Raw genomic sequence first — 17,683 nt, 5'->3', positions numbered from 1 at the left:
CACGGACCGCCACTAGTCTGCAAGCTCCCTTCACATGGTCTGCAGAAAGGTTGTGGAACAATTGAGAATATCTGTACTTTTGAGAACCACTGTCCTAGACCTTACACGCTGGAGGCTTCCTTCCTTTTTTCGTGTCCTGGTGACAAGGTATTTAGCAGAATTCACAGATTCGTTGGAATCAGGCAGGACTGTGCTCTGAGCTCTTCTACTATGGCCTTGAACTCATGACCTGAGCACCCACACCACCCCAGCCGCCATACTGGAGTCTGCACCTGAGAGATGCAGTGGTGCGCAGTGGGGACCCTGGTCATATCCAGGTCACTCTGCTTTTAGGGATCCACTCTGCTGTGGTGTGACTAGGAGACTGGGCAAGGTGAACTCAGGGTCTGACTCAATAGACGGAAGTTCTGATGTTCTTATCATTTTAATATCATACATAGTGGAGGTTGGGTTGGTTGTGGTTTATAATTTTTGTCTACTTTTTTGCATTATCTATTTCTTTAGCTCCACTGGAAAGTGTGTGCCTACAAACACATACACGTGTGTACATATAACACACCCACACATACACCCATGTGTGTACATATGCACTTCCTTGCCTCCCTCTCCTTAAGGAGGCTGAGAGGTGACTTGTGCATATGCCCTGCAGTGTCGCAGGAGAAAGCCAGGCTCTGCACACCTCAGGTGTGTCCCCCCGGAACGTGTTGTAGCCTGAACAAGGCCCGGGGCAACGAGCCAGCAGTGAACGACCCCCCAGCCCACGCCCGCACCGTGCCAGGTGGGGTACTGCCCCTGCCTCACTGACACGTGAGTCCCGACCCCCCGCGGGGACAGTTCCAAACGTGCCCATTGGCGGTGCCCTGGGGCCCCTCCACCCATTGGCCGCTCCCCTCGCACTCGGCCTCGCGGGCCACTTTCCCTCCTCTCGTTCCAACCAATGAGCGCATGGCAGCTGGGGGCCGCGCCGATTGGCCGAGGTCGCTGCCAGTCAAACAGAGGGCTCCGCCTCCCGATGAGACCGGGGGGAGGGGGGTACAGCCGAGGGCCGCGGCGAAGCACAAGATGGCGGCGCTGGCGAGCGGCCAAGTCCCAGGCGGGGCCGCCGCCGCCATTAGAGCCCCCCCTCCTCCTTCCCTCCGGTCCGCGCTGCTGTCAGGTTGGGCAGGGTTCGGGCATGGCGGCGGCGGGGGGAGCGGCCGGGAAGATGGCGGCGGCTCCGGCCCCGTATGCAAAGTACCCGCCGCCCCCTCCCCTCCGCCCTCCCGGTGGCAAAGGTAAAAGGGTCGGGTTCAAGCCGCCGCCTCCGCCCGCTCAGACTCCATCTTCCCCGCGCGCGGGCGGCAAGCGCCTCTCCCCGCTCCGCCGCCCCCCGCCGCGGCCCGCACGGATTTACCTCAGGTTTTGGCGCCAAGCGGGGCCCCGGCTCCAGCTCCGGCTCCGGCTCCGGCCGGGCCGTGCGGGCGGGGGCGGTGCGGGCGGGTGAGCGGCGGGGCGGCCCAGCTCGGCCCGGCCCGGGTGTTTATTGACTGACCGGTTTTATTTCCAGGGATTTTTTTTTTTTAATTTTTTTTTTTTTTAATTTTTTATTATTTTTTTTTGCGTCGCGCCCCCGCCGGGGGTCAGAGTTCGTGACCCCGCCGCCGCCGCCGCCGCCTGGGAGCGCTCCCCCCGCTTCCTCTTCCCAGCACCACGCCGGCCGCGGCCCCCTCCATCCCCCTCGCGGGGCGGGGCCGGGGGACGGCGGGGGAGGGGCTACCTGAGCGCTCCGAACGCTGGCGCGCCAACGTTCCGAGTCGGCCCCCCTTCCCAGTGCGGGAGGTACGAGGGGGGCTTCCCCTCCGCCCCCCAGCCCTTTCCCCTCGTGTCTGGGTGGGGGCAGCCCCCCCTCCCCCCGTGTCTGGCGGGTCGGGCAGGCCCCTCGTGTCTTGTCCTGGCTTTTGGGGACATCCTGACACCCGTGTGTGTGCCCCCTCAAGTGGAGGAGTGAGGGCAAACAGGGACCTGAAGTCTCTCACCTGTGAGGCTTGTGTGTCCTTCGGCTGCTTGGGAGGGAGGGAGGTTTCATTTCGAAGGAACTGTCTGTCTGAAAGCAGCTGGGGGCTTCTTGCCTGAGAGAAGCTCTGTGTTTTTACTTCCGCTTCAGTTACTGAGGGGAGAGCACCCACACCAGGCTTCACAAGCTGGTTGCAGTGTCTTCCTCACTTAACATGTACAGTGCTTGCAAGGAGGGAGCTGTCAGGTTGGGAACCGTGCCATTTTTGCTCTTGCTGCTAGCGCCTGGGGATGCCCTGTGCTTTAGGTGGAGGGGTTTGGTTGGGGGGGTGGCATTTCTGCGCTGTATGTGGAAGTTTGTTCACACTGGACCCACTTTGATCCAGGCAGCTTGTAAGAAAAGACCTGAAGATAAGGGATGTCAGCAGGGCTGGCAACCTGAATGTGTACCCTGAGGTCCCAGAAGGCTTGTGCAGCCCACACTGTAATTCCTGATGGTTGTGTCAGCCACTGTTAAATAATCTATGATCATACCTTCTTTCCTAGTAACCAGAGGAGGCAGGGGCAAGGAGGAGGCCTACCCTGTTTTTATTTACCAGGTGTTTTGCTCTTGATACCTTCTAGGACTGTGCTTTTGCTCTAGAAAAGGTGTAGGCTTTTAAAATCTTAATGGAAATGAGAAGTTTTTTTGGTGGTACCTTTTATTTGCCCAACAGGAAGAGGTGTTAGATAAGCTTTTGGGAGGTGAGGCACATTCAAAAAAAAAATAAAAGTACAAATCTACTAGTACAAATCTACTAGTTTGTAAAGACAGAGACAAATTAATACTTCTGATTAGAACTGTGGTCTCAGGTGAGAGAGCAGGCAACACAAAGGGTAAAAATTAGTAAAACCTTTTGTTTTCCCCTGGAGCATTTCCATCCCTCTCCCAAACCTTGGTTCTTCCAAAAATGAGGCAGCTTGTCTATAAACATTTCTAATGTTTGTGTAAAAGGCAAGCCTTCACAAGTAATCTGGGTGTATAGTTAATGCTTTTATTTTTTGAAATGTTTTGTAATCAATTGTGTGTGGAATAATAGTTTACATTTTTAACAGCAGTTTATAGATAAATGCTTTTTGTTTGTAGTTCCGTAATAAAATGTAGATATTCTGGGTAAACCCAGAACTTTCTCAATTGTCTAGTGATTTTGAAAAAAATTTTTTAGCAACTGAGCTTATTTTATAAAGCTAGGTCCCACAACAGAATATCAGCACTTCATAAAAGTAATGATGGTAACTATTATGGAGTTTCTTATGCAGGTGTAATTCCCCTTGTAATTATTGTGCTCAGAAGGTATGTTTAGACTTGAATCTTTACTCTTTTTGGTAAAGAGAAATAACCAGTCAACAAAGGAGACAAATTGGATAGCAGGTGAATGTTAATCTTTTGGGGCTGTAACATTTGTATCTGATCCTTTGGGCTCCTTGCACATTTGTAAACAAGTTAAAAGGAAAAAAAATCTTAGCTGTTTTTGTCCCTGTTTTGCACTAAAAGAATATAAATTCATGAAATTGTGACCCTGAATTCTGAAGTTTACATTAAATGACCCAAAGCACTCTACCTACTTTAAATTGCATAAATTGTGAATATTTGATTTTTATCTACAAAGCCAGATGCCTGCCTTTTAAACAACTTTTCTTGTAGGAATGTGAAGTACATCTGTCCTGAGTGGGGAGCAGAGAATAACCCTTTTTCCTGTTGATAGCTCTTCTTTAAACTCGAGTCTTTAAGAATGAATCACGAGAACATCAGGGTCTGTGGCTGTCTCTTCAGTCTAGGTTTAGTATCCAAGATAGTTGCTATAGGGTCCAAAAGTATAATTTTATGTACCATATTTATGTGAATATAGAGGACCCTGATTTATAAGATGACCCTTAATAATTGGATTCTGTAAATGAAAAACCTATATATTTGATATAATTTTTCAAGGATAGAATCTAATTCTGTATGTTTGTCTTGAATTTGTTCCCTTCCCACTGCTACGAAAGGGAAAATAAATCTAGAGGGATCACGTAGCTCTCTTGTCCGCTGGACTTTCAATATTTTTCCCTGCAGCCCCTTCTCCTTATCGTCAGACTGTGCTCTCCCTGACCACATGAAAATGAGGATCAAATTTGAAAAAACGGACATTGCAAATTATTACAGATGTGTTTGTTTCATAGAATACCCAGGGATCTAGTTCATCCAGATGCATTTTACCTTTTTTGAAACTGCTGCACATTTTAGCTCAGGTACTCCAGAAACATACTTTTGAGGGGCACTTTTTCCACCTACTTAGATATTTGTAATTTTTTTACAAAAATATTTATTACAGGTCTATTGCCTATGTCCTTAGACCAACATGACTACAACCTATACGCTTATTACAGGTCTGTCTTGTGACCAGTCCACTTCACTTGATGGTCCATGATACACATCTGCAGTTAAAACCATCATCATCTTTACAATAGGTGTAACCATGCACCTATCACCATCTCCTTTTATCTGTCAGAATTATGCAGAAGACTGCCTCAGTGCCCTTTTCCCTCCAACCTTCCACCTACCTCCCAAATCTTCCCCCCCCCAATCTGTTTCCCCAGTCCTTTTACTCATCATTGTCTTTGCTCTTTGTGGTGGTCCTATCTCTGAACAATCTGTGCCAGCCTTTTCTCTTCCATGTGTCCTCTGCTGTCTTCTCCCCATCGTATTCTTTTGTGTTCCTGTACTGTGCTTGCAACTTGCTCCCATTCTGATGCAGTCCTTGACTGGAGGTTAATGTGCCCGCACATGAGTAGGTTCTTGGTCTTTCATGGCAATCCTGAAGCAGAAGATGAGTTGGTCGGAGCAGACTGTTGGGGTCCCTTGCTGCTAGGTCAGGTGTCTGAACAGACCTGCCTCTCTGGTGAGGTTCTTGACCCATGCTACCATCATAAGGAGTACACCTGCTCTTGTCTACAGCTCTCTGGCATATTGACACTTCCAAAGGATGTGGTCAATTATTACCTCCTTCCATTGGCAGGTTTGCCTGGGGCAGTTCGATTGGCCTCTGCCCCTCTCTCTGTCTCACTGTTGCATATGGAATGCCCATCGTGTTATCTGCCAGTTCAAGTTCCTGTGCTCCTTCTGCAGGTCTTTGTGGAAGATGTACTCCCACACAGCTGTTGTCGGGTAGTATCCACGGGTGACAGTCTGCCCCTTAACCCTTACAACCTCCTGTGTCTTAGGGTGGTTTGTCAGGGTCAGTGGAGCCTCTTTATGCAGTTCATATTTGTTCTGGAAGGATTCCAGGATCTTTTAGAACCATGGCAACTCCAAGGTACGGTGGTGTGAGTTGGGTGGTATGTATACCCACCCCCCCGCGTATCACAGCAGATGCCCTCCAAAAAGTATCTTATGAAGCAGGCTGTTCTGGATTCTGTTCTGGTTGCCAGTTTGCAGATCTGGCTTATGCATTAGGCCCTGATATTAGTCCAAAGCCAAAAAGCTTGTGATTTACCATAGAATTTATTGGGCTGGGGCCCAGTGGAGTCGATCTCATTTCAAGCCATGGTGATCCCACAGCTCAGCATTGGGGGGCGGGTGGTGTACTCCAGATACATTCCTTCTCCCCCACTGAATGATGAGTTAATTAGCCTTCCACTCATGAGTAGAATGAAGCATTCTTGTTATGAGTCCTGAGATCCTCTAAAAATTGATATGCAGATGAGGCATATCAGTGCCTCATTGGAGGCATTGATTGTGGTCGCGCTTTGGATAGTGGGACCACAATTATATGCAACATGTTGAGAGAGGGGCCAACAGGAATTCTGGATGAGCTGTTTGGGACCCTGTTTGGTGATGTTTGCAAGACATTTAAGGCTGATGAAGAAACGGGAATCATTGGGAACAGGAAAGAAGGGCCCACTTCAGCTGTGGGAGTGACTAGGAAGTTAAAACGGTGTGATCATGACTTGGAAAAAAGAGTTGGCCCTGATGGGGACTACCATATGTTTTATTCAGGTGGGCTGCACTGAACCTTGTAAGTTCCCATCAGCACAGGAAAGGGAGTGTAAAAGTTAAATGTATGGTTAAATGTTATAAGATGTGGAAGTGTGTCAAGTGCATATGAAACAGTATGAGGGGTGGAGGACCCTGAAGAAATATTTTTATGAGTATCAGAAAATGGTGGATGATGGTGAAGAAGATAATTTTTCAAGAAAACAGGCGGAAGACATGTGGGGAGAAGAACTAAAGAATGGAGAGTGCTTCAAAGAAAGATGGAAAAGGTGCTAAAGAAAGCTGCAGAAGGAAGATGGGTACAAGAGGAACTGGAAGAGACAAAGCAGGAGCTGGAATGATGGTTTGAAAGTAAGACAAAAGAATGAATATTTTTAGCACGAGCACCTTGGGTAGAAGAAAATGAAGAATGGCCTTGATATTTTTCAGCCAGAGTGAAGGCTGGAAAAAAAGAGCTAAAAGCAATATAGATAGAAGATGGTACCCAAGTGAAAAAGCAGTGGAAGTGCTTTTTTGAGTAGAAAAGTGCCATGGAAGTGGTGAGGAGATATTGTGAAGAACTGTACTAGAAGAAGGGAATAGAAAGAAAATGAAGAGTTTTCTGGAAGGGATTGAAGAAAATGTAGAGGAAGAGACTATATGGAAGAAAAGTTTAAAGGAAGTGGAGGAGTGCTTAAAAATTCTCCAGGAGCAGATGGACTACCCATGGAATTTTATGAGAAATTCTGACCATTGGTGGGGATGGATATAATAGAAACTGTTGAAGAAATAATGGCAAAAGAAGCAGGGAAGGATTTTACAAGCACAATAGTAATTTTATTATTCAAGAAAGGGAAGAAAGAGCTTCTGAAGAATTGGAGACCAATTACCTTGCTAAATATAAACAAGTTGCTGGCAAAGAGAGGTGGCCTTGAGAATATGGAAGAACCTGAGAAAAGTACTACATGAAGATCAAACCTGCACAGTCCCAGGCAGGCAAATTTTTTACTTGATTCAGCTGATAAGAGATGCTACTGCCATATTTAATTTCCTCTCCTGAACATGCATCAGTGCAAGTTTGCATCTGGATAAAGCATATGATAGAGTGGAGCGTGGTTTTATATTTGAAGTGTTGAGGAAAATGGGTTTCCTGGAGAAATTGATAGGCTAGGTAAGACTGTTTATATAGAGAGGCGGAAAGCCAACAGCTAATAAATGGACGTTAAAAGCTTTACTCAGATGTTCAAGTGGATAAGACAAGGGTACCCATTGTCACCAATATTGTTTGCATGTGCAATGGAGCTACTGGTGCAAAAATGGAAAGATAAAATCGTAAGTGACATCATGATACTGGGCGGGGGGAGAAGTAAAATGTGCAGTCTATATGGATACCATCAGTGTAGTGGTTAGAGACAAATTATCGATTGAAAGAATACTAAAACTTATGACAGTGTATGGTGAAGCACTTGGGTCTAAGTTAAACAAAATGAAATGCACTATAATGGGACCTAGGAAACTGGAGGGACCTAGAGAAGCTTGGTCCTACAAGTAATGGAGGGAGAGATCAAAGTTTTAGGGATCCCAGTTGAGGCAGAAGGGAAAGAAAATAAAGTGTGAAAAAAGATGATGGGGTATGACAATCATGCTTGTGGATGGGAAGGACAATGTTCTTTGCTGGAAAAGTGGTAGTTAAGGCAGTGCTACTTCTGATCGTTTTATACACTGGAATTGTATTTCTATCATGGCGGCAGTTGATGAAAGTACAAAGGGAAATGTGTGTTCTTTTGGAAAGTGAAAAGAGAGAGGCTAGCCAGAATGGAACTGTATAAAGCAAGAGAGATGGTGGGGGTGGAGGATGCTGGGCATAGGGTTGTTCATTTACACAGGCTACATAAGAGCAATGTCAAAAACGGCAAGAAAGGGGAAAAAAACCATGCTTTGGCTAATTTTTATTTTTTCTTTTACTTTTTTTTTTTTGTGGCAGGTATGATCTTGAGAGGTGGGGGCTGTTGGAAGAAATCATGAACATGGCAAACTCCTGTTCATTGCATAGAATGCAAAGTTTTTTATAAAGACAAAGCAGGCGAGGTTGGGATGGAGGTCCTGAAAGATTGCGGGAGGTTACCAAAAATTGTGAGAGGGAGACCAGGATGGCACCAATGAGAAACTTTACAGAAGGACAAGTGAAGGAAGTGTGGAAGGTGGTGACTGACAAATGACAAAAGGGAGCATGCTTATCTAGCTTGGCCTGTTGTGAGAAATATCTTGATGGGCGAGGAAGGTGCAACATGGGCATACTGCTCATCTCGCCAAGTATCATGTAAGGGAGACCTGGACAAGGAAGAGTTTGGAGAAAAGGCTTAGAAATGAAGGAAAAGACTTAGTCACACTTGTTTCATGGAACCAATAGAGTAGACTGGGAGTTCCAAAGGTGTTGCAAATGTTTTTGAGTTTAACAGATTTTTAGAGGGAGATTAAATGATACGTATGGGGTTCCTTACAAAGTAATAAAAGGTTTTTCAAGATATTGTTTTTTTTTGGGGGGGGGGGGTTGGGGAAAGTAGACGCAAGTTGTGTTAAGGTTTTTTTAACATATGTAGATTTATCATTTTGTTATGTAGTTGGTAGAACTACATAGTTGGTAGTCTGGTAAAACAAGGATATATATGAAGTTCTGGTAAAACAAGGATGTTTAATATGTGAAGTTTTGCAAGTGTAGTGTCATAAATGTGTTTTAAAAAAATTCCTATCAGCATGCTTGCCCAATACAGGCGATGTGTTTTATAGTATTGCTTAGTATTGTCTGCATTTAATCAGCTTCATAGTTGGTCTCCATTACTGAGCCTATCCTGCTTTTGGCAGAAACTTAATGATAAACAGTGTATGTAGTGAGGTTTCCTTGTATGTGAACATAAAATATGGGGCTTTTTCCCTCTTTTCTTGTATTTGAGTAAATATGATGTGTAGAAAAAATTGCACTTGAAGGACTAGTGTATATGCTTGGGAATGCTTGCAAATACATGTGCACTCTGCTAAAATCCTAATATTGCTCATCCTCTTTTTTTTTTCCCCCCCCCCCCTTTCTTGCTAATTCTTTGCATGCTAGGTATGCTACTAGTTGCAGGAAAATTCTTATCTTTCTGGATACTTCCTGAAACCAAGTCTAATATTTGCTTCGTGGTAGCGAAGCTTGATGTCTTCTGCACCGAATTGCCTGTTTACTGAATAAGTTGAGAGAGAGAGGATTATAAACTAGAAAAAGGTTTGCTTATGTGGATTTTATTCCATTAACAATTACAAGAGCACGCAGGATAGAGGTGTGGGACTTAAATGGGCTTTTTGTAAAGTGCACTTTCATTGCATGATATGGCTTTGTTTCTTGGTTTAAATACTGTGCTGTGTGATGTTTATGTACTAATAGGTTTTTGTTTGTTTGTTTTGTTTTTAACCATTTTGTAAGATTGGTTCAGAAAATGGTGCCATCCCTCCAATTCATTAAATAGATTAAGTCCTCTCTAGCACCTCCTGGAACTGACCAGCTCTGGTGTCATGTCTATAGTCCAGGGCTATACAGTATAAAGAAAAACTTGACTTGTGTAGATGGCTCCATAGTCATGATTTGAACTGTCAGAGGAAATTGGCATCTTTTGTGGGTGGGGGACACTTGAGATTTACAGTTTCCTCTGCCTAGTAGCAAATCCCAACTTTCTTCATACATACTTCTGCACTGTATATGTATCACTTCTGCAGTTCTGGGCAGGCTAGTTATTCTTTTCTGCTTCCTTCTCTCTAACTGAAATGCCACCAAATGGAGGTGGAATTACGGGGAAGAGTTCCACACTGAATCTTGAGCCTTTCAATGCCTAAGGTTTTTAACCAGTCCTGGTCAGAATATGTTTGATGGCTTCCTATAGCAGCTTTCTATAACATCCAAATGCTTCCCAGGTAACCTGGGGATCTCTAGTAGTCTTCCCCACTTTTTCTGTAAACAGGGAGGAGTCTGCTGTTTGTTGTGGATTTTGCCTTTCTTACTCTTGTTTCTACAGGCAAGGAAGCTGAATTATGTTAGTGTTTTAGCACAGTTTTTTGTTGCCTCAGAGACTTGTACCAGTTTTAAGTAAATTACCTTAGAAGCTAACTAAGGTAACTTGGTATGACCTCCACAGTGAACTCTGTTTTGTTATGTTTTTATTTTTGGCTTGAATACCTTATTGATTTAGCAGAAGGTGATTTTTTGTTTTCTTTTCTTATTGTACTGTTTGAACAAATTCATATTCTGTTGCTGACCAGTATGGTCTCTGTTTCCTTATTCTCCTGTGCATATCTATCTGTCCTCTCTTGTTTTGCAGTTAGATCGTAAGCTCTTTGGGTTGCAGACTGTCTTTTTCTTTGTACTGTACTTAGCAGAGTGGGTTTCTGGTGCCTGAATTTCCTGTAGCAGCTGGTCATATAGTTAAATACTGCAGATATTTTACTAAAAGTGTGGAATACTCTAATTTTTAGTAAGAAATGATTTTATGATTATGCTTACTAGGTAGGATGAGACTTAAGCAGCTATCATGTTTCAGGGTGAAAGCTACCCATAATAGTTAGGAAATATTTTTTGTCCTTTTACTGCATTGTTCAATTATCCTCATTATGTACCTTGTTCCTTTTTCTCCCCCTCAGCGCCCCCCTCTTTAAAGCCTAAGTTCTGAGCAGTGTTAGAATCAGACTAGGACTGGTACCAGTCCAATATGATCTGTTCAAGCAAAATCCCATGTAGCCTTGAAATTTCTAAATGATCAAATGACTTGGATACTACTAGGAGGCAGCACAAGGCAGAATAAATCTTTAAACCATTTTGGTATATCAGATACATAGCCTGCAAGGAGTACTAGAAATGACTGTTCAATAAACCTGTGATGGCAGGGAACTGGAATCAGTGACCCAGGAGGTCCTTCCAGTACTATGTTTCTGTGAATAAACATGCTGTGAAAATAGCATACTATAAAAGCCTGCAGATAAACTTTACAGTCTAGTTTTTTTATATCCTTACTTGAAAGAAAATGAAATATAAACTACTTGCAATAAGGTTTTTATTTAAAAAAACAAAACAAAACCCACAACAAAAACCAACAAGTAGGAACAGTTTGAACATAGTCCTTGCTTAATGTAGTTAAGCCTCTTAACCGTGCAAATAAAATTGGAAGTTAGAGGTATACTGAAAAGGATGCTTTTCCAGGGACGGTCATCCCCATTTCTTAAAGTGTTACTTGGTTAGAAACCCAACTTACACGACCAGTTTCACTGTTTGTTTCTTACAATTATGTAATTGTTTCCTCCTGATTAAAAAAGGGAGGTAACTGAAATGTAATAGATAGTAGAAGCTGAACATATAACTTTGTAGTTGAAGAAAGGTAGTCTGATAATCATTTTATTTTATGATGATCAGGGATCCTGGTTTTCTCTGTTTTAAAAATCAGAGATTCTCTAATTAAAACAAATCTCTGTCTTTCCATGATTGAAATGAAATGCTAGTGTTTTACAGTTGTATAGTAATTTGAAAGCCTACCAGTGGCTCAGTCATTATAATAAAACAAATTCTAAATACCTGTGTGTTTTGGTGTTTGATTTTGCTTTTTTTACCATGGAAAATCAGAACTCCCCCTGCCCCTTTCACTCACCAGGATGCGGGTCTAGCTGTGGCTGTGTCCATCCCATTTCCTGCCCTTGCTGTCCCTCACTCCTAAGCCAGAGCCCCTACGCTCAGCCCTGCTGCTGCCCTTCACTCCTGACCTGCTGCCCCCGGTACCCAATCCACGAGTACGTAAAAAAGAGGGTGGGTATGTGGGGAAGGAGGTGTGTGGGCACAGGTGACATGTTTAGGGAAAGATGGGGGACCCAGGTGATGCAGGGGGCCATGTGTGCCCCCCCCTGCAGATTTCTGTGTCCATGGTAGGGCATGGGGCTGCAGTGGGGCCCTGTATGAGAGGGGGTGTGGAGTTGTTTCCCCAACTGCTACTGGGTGGGCAGAGCTGCCTCACCTCGGCAACCATGGGGCATGGCGCTCCCTTTCCCACCAGGTCCTGCCTGCTGGACTTTGGAAGTGGTTCCTGCCCACAGCTGGTCTGGCCAGGCTGCAGCCCCTCACCACATGGGTGGCTGGTGCTTCTGAGTCTGGGGGGGGGGGGCCACAGGTGATTTGGGGGGGTTCCCCCAGTGGCTGGTTGCCAAGTGCACCAGCGGCACAGCAGTGGGGGAGGTGCCAGGACTTCCACCACTGATGTCCTGCCAGTGGAGCCAATTTCTGGTGGGGGGGGGGGCACAAATGCTCTCTGTGCCCCCCTAGCGGCCGGAGCCCTTGCCATCAGGGGGAGTACTAGCACTCTTGGGGGTGGGGGGTATGTGCCCCTCCCTGTGCATCACTTATGCCTCACCCGACTGAGCGCAAGAATCTGGGTGGTGATATGTACTAGGGCTGTGCAAAGCTTCTATCCCCGATTCAATTTGGCGGAGATCTGGCTCAGTTTAGTGGCCGAATCTCCAAATCCAAATCGAATCAGGAGACCCTTTCATCTCCTAATTGAATGGGAACCCTCCAAATCAATTTGAAGATACGTAAACAAAAAAACCCCATTTAAATCTGTGTCTGTACCTCAAGGTACCAAGTGGCTTGTGAATGCTACGATGCTGGAGTGCATGGAGTGTCCCACAGGAGCACAGGGGGCTCCCCAGCACACTCGACAGTAGACCCGGAAGTGGACCAGAAGCACTTCTGGTTCACTTCTGGGTCCACTGGAGAAAGTGCAGGAGGACCTCTCTGTGCCACTCTTTTTTCCCCCCCCCCATCTCAGTGATTGCTGGGTCTGGGGGTGCACCTGGGATCCCCCCGCCACAGCCGATTGCCAAGCTGAGGGCCCCACTGCTCCTGTGGGATGCTCCATCTGCCCCAGCATCACAGCGTTCGTGAGCCACTCCTGGTACCTCAAGGTATGTAGAAAACGCATTTAAAGCTGTGTCTATGGCCTAATCACTGACTCTTGAGTCAACATCGAATCTTCATATTCAGATTCGGCTGAATTGAGTTGGGGACAGTGATTCAAATAGTCACTGTCCTGGATTCAGTCCGAAGCTGAATTGAATATGGCCCTATGAAGTACTGTACTTCATACCACGTCTAGCCTAGCTGATGCCATTGCAGAATGGCTTATTGTTTCTTCTCAAGCCTTGTGTACTCTTGAAGTAATATTGCATGTGAAGGCAATAGTCCTTCTGTAGCCACTTACAATGCAAAATTCATTGCTCATATTTTTCCTCAGATTGAAGAGAGAAAGCTCCTAACAACTTTTAGCCAGAATTTATACTGCATGAAATGCAGAAGGGTAATGCATCTGTCTTCTAATTCTTTGAAGTGAGCTGTACCATCCGATGCATTAAAAATATTTGTATTTTTGAAATATAGAATGGCAGGTGGCTGTTGTGTACTCAGCATACCATAGACATCAAAGGTAATTGTTCAAACTTAATTCAGCCCCATATTGTACATTAATTATAATAAAGTCTTTAGTGTTATGGTTATAGTCTATTTTTTTTCTCTGTCAGATGCTTGTTACCTTTACTGCACAGGATCAGTTGTGTAAATTGAATGACTGGCTCTTGATTTCTGTTGTTATTACCATAGAACTAAAATGAGGTTCCATAGCTTGCAGACCTTGAGTTGTATTGCATTAGGAAAATGCCAGTTTGAAGCGAAGGGCATGAAGATAAGCTATGAAGAAAACCTTGGGAGGGGTGAGATCTTGGCCCCTACACTGGCCCTAACTTCAGGCAAAGGATCCAGTATTTACAGCATTGATGAAAACCCCTTTTTTTGTCCTGGGCCAGGTTCTTTTAGTCTGGCTCAGTGGTATCTGTGTCTTACCTTTGCTGGTGCTTTTCTCCAAGAGCCATAAAAGGTATTCCCTATCCACCAGAACTGGGGAAGAATGTTCTGCAGCATTGTTATCCTGAAGTGGAGAGTGTTGACCCGTCTTGGACCATGGGAAATTTAGTAATCTTCAAACTGAAGTTTCAGATGGTGACATTAGTCACCCTGGTCCATCCTAAGACTTGGTGAACTGGTTTGCATCTCTTGACTTTTTGGAATATGACGACTTCCACACGCATTGTACCAATATACTGTACCAGAACAAAATCTAAAATTAGATGACAAACAATAAAATGTTTAATGATTGCTTATGGCTGCACTTGAACTAATAAACTAGAAGGGAATGGTTGCACAAAATATTACTAATCATTTAATCTCTATCCATCTTTTTAATTTTATATTTACTTTAGTGGTTTGTATCTTTGAAGAGGGAGGAAATAGCATAGATAAAAGATGCAATATTTAGGTAGAAGAATTTTTAAAGCTGCTAGCAAAACTTGGATCCAATAAATGGTCTCGGGCTGTAGTTCTAGTGCCTTCAACATCTGTGAAAGCAGCAACAAAATCTGATTAAAAAGTTCTATCCCCAAGTTGCATGGCTTAGAATGCTAGAAGTAGAGCTGCCTGAGAGGAGATAGCGCTATAAGGTCACTTGGAGAGTTTGGAAGCTTTCATTCTGTATTGGAATGACACATACCTTTTGATTGTTTTCATGAGACATCATTGGTCAGTTCAGGTCTCTTGGGAAGGGACCTTAGAAACCTTTTTGTGAAAAATCTGGTAAATTGATAACATCTCTGTTAATTAATGGCTTTGGTTTTGATTAAATTATATGTTTGGACGAATAAAAAGATTGAATTGAAAAAAGTTTTATGTGGCTTTAAACTAGCGTGTACTTGGCATGGCATAGAGAAGGCTTTCAGAGCATAGGAAGCAAAACGAACTTTTTTTCCCACCACTATATTGTGGTTCAAATTTATGCATAGTTTAGAAACCTCTGTGTGTAATTCAAATTCTTTAGTTTTCATGTACTTTTGTCTTCCCATAAAAAGTTGGGCCATACGTGCCATACACTGTTCATTGAACAACACCTCATACTAATTTGTGTGTCTTGGTGCCTAACATAATATAGAATAATATTTTTGTCATCTGTGATGGGTAGCATTAACTTTGACTTGGCTTTCACTTCAGAATAAAGACGTCAAAATAGTTGTATCTGAGAACCAGCAATCTTCTGTCAGACATTCACTGCTTACAAATGAGATTCAGCTCATAAAATCTGTTCAGCTGTAACTGCACGCAGGATGAAAAGATGCTTGATGTCTTCAATATAATTTGCCAAAAATCTCTTGTAAAACAGTTGGCTGACTAAAATAAACTGTCAAATATAAAAAATTCTTAAGACTGTTTGGGCATGTCCACACATGCAAGCACATGCTTCTATTTGAGATGCTGCAAGCGCAGTGCAAATTTGAGCCAGGGCTTTTTGCCTCGGCGCACGTGCTTGGACGTGAACTTTGTTGTGGAGAAAATTGTGCCACTTGGCAAAATAACCCTGCCTGGCTCCTCCTGGATCTGCAGCCAGGGGGAGCTAGAGCCTGAGGCCAGCACCTGTGCTGTCCCCAGCAGTATAAAAAGCTGCCTTGTCCTGGCCCCATCTGTACAAAAAGCTGCCCTGGCAAGCAGCTCAGGGCTATTTGGCTCTCAAGAGCTTCTGGGGCCTGGCCACTTGGTACCTGGGGACAGTACCCCTTGTACCATATATTGAGAGAGACAGCAATCAGTTGCTTAATGCTTTATTGGTGTATTTACAATGTTAAAGCAAAGTGCAAGCCTACCAGTGTCTCTGTCACCATGATAAAATAAATTCTAAATACCTGTATGTGTTGATGTGTGCTTTTCGTTTTCTTTGCACGTGATGGGTGTGTGCTGGGGGGATGTGGTGTTTGTGGGAAGGGGTGTGGGGAAAGGCAGGGAGATGTGTGTGGAGGGATGTGGGTAGATGTAGGGTGATTGCTGTGGGTGTGGGGGGCTTGCTCATGAGGGGTGGGTCCCCTGGCCCCCATAGGGTGCAGCCCCCACCACAGCACATGGAATGCCCCCTTCCACAGGGCCCTAGCTGCCCCTTGGAGGGCCACAGCCCCTATCCCCCACAGGGCCACAGGCCCCCCCTGTCCATGGTCCCGGGCTTGCTGGAGGACCACAGCCCCCACCCGCCCAGGCTCCCAGCTTTCCCTGGAGGGCCATAGCCCCCACCCGTCCCAGGTATGCTGGAGGGCCACAGCCCCCCTGCCCAGGGTCCCAGGCACCTTGAAGAGCCACAGCCCACCTGCCCAAGGGCCCAGGCACTCTGGTGGGCTAGAGCCCATAATTTACAGCAGGACTGGGGCTCTCTGAGCCATGGCGGCAGGGCCTGGCGCAGCAAGCAGGAACCGTGCACTTGGCCCAGCCAGGTCCTGCTGGTTCTGGGGCCTCTCGGCCACCTGCCCAGGCTGGGTCATGGTGGCTGGACCTGGTGCAGCATGCAGGGACTGCGTGCTGCACTGGACCAGGTCCTGCCACCATGAGAACGGCCCAGCCAGGCAGCAGAGGGGCCCCAAGGATGGCAGGACTTGTTTGGGTGTGGCATGCGGTACCCCCATACCATGTCCTGCCTCTGCCCCGCTGTGCCTATGGAGCGGTGGCATGCAGTGGGACCTGGGCAAGCCCCATATGGCTTGCTAGTCCGGCTTTGCCCTGGAGCAGGTCACACAGCTCCAGGAGGCACGGGTCCTGTGCACACCTCCCAGAGCCCTGTGACCCCCTCTGGCGCAAAGCCAGACTAGCGAGCCGCATAGGGCTGGGCTGGGTCCTCACCCCCGCAGCCCTGGAGACATCCCCCTGCCACTCCCCAAATGCCTCCATATCCCCTGCTGCCCCTCACCCACCCACACTCATGAAATCTCCCTGCCCCTATGGACAGCACGGGTCAGAGGCAGCAGGAGAACCAGAGATGCTCTGGCTGACACCAAAGCATCTCTTTTGGAGGATTGACTCCGTGGCATGGCCTGGGACTGTGCCTTACTCCGCTCTTCTGCAGAGCGGTTTTAGACCCCTGGCCAGGAGTCTAAATTTCTCCCTGCGCTGCAAACTTGCAGCATGGGGAACATTTTTTTGTTCCTGCACGTGCCTCTTGCCCCACCTCAAAGGCATTTGTGATGCAGCAAGAGGCACGTGCACGCTTGTCTGGACATGCCCTTTGAGTCTTTTTGGAAATAGCAATTCTAGTAGCTTCTTATGAGCTGCTAAGATTTGAGGACTTGACCTTGGAACAAGACTGAGAATAAGTATTCATGCAAGTAGTCCAGTTGCATGCATTACATAGCTGCACTTATACAGTGCTTAAAACATTGGCATTTAAAGTATCCATAGGCACTCCCTTGAATGTAGACCCTTTGTTTTAACCAGGACTAGGTGACAAGTGAAACAAGTTCCAGTAGTCTGTGTGTAACTTCCAAAGGCCTTTTGTTGCCAACTTGAAAGGGAGCTAAAAGGGGGGACATTTACTTTAAGAACTTGGTGTCCTAGATTAGCTGTGCGCAGTGGGTCCTTTCTGCTAGTGTGTCCGCTGCTATTCATAGTCAGGAGCATTCAAGTTCATTGGGCAGGGTTTTGTCTCCTGTACACAAGCTATGTCCTGTGAAAGGGAAGAGGAAAGGGGCAGGCTGTAATGGGAGCTTTCTGCAGTGCATAGAGTCATTCTGTATGGGTTTGTAGGACTCCTCCACTGCCATAACTGCAGCATAAAG

At 45.7% G+C, this 17,683-nt stretch overlaps 1 protein-coding gene across 1 annotated transcript in view; it reads right to left on the bottom strand.

Moving 5' to 3' along the window:
• The window catches only part of NR2C2 (nuclear receptor subfamily 2 group C member 2), a 93,142-nt gene extending 76,256 nt beyond the window's left edge, over window positions 1–16,886 (bottom strand). Inside the window, exon 1 of the mRNA XM_090022687.1 lies at window positions 1,394–16,886. The gene's annotated coding sequence lies outside the window, so the exon portion shown is untranslated. The remainder of the gene's footprint in view (window positions 1–1,393) is intronic.
• Window positions 16,887–17,683: the final 797 nt, after the last annotated feature.

This window comes from Crocodylus siamensis, chromosome 11, assembly GCF_052110815.1.
Source record: "Crocodylus siamensis isolate JL-2025a chromosome 11, ASM5211081v1, whole genome shotgun sequence".
NCBI lineage: Eukaryota > Metazoa > Chordata > Crocodylia > Crocodylidae > Crocodylus > Crocodylus siamensis.
The sequence above is the reverse complement of the archived record's forward strand: the minus strand, read 5'-3'. Positions and strand labels throughout refer to the sequence as shown.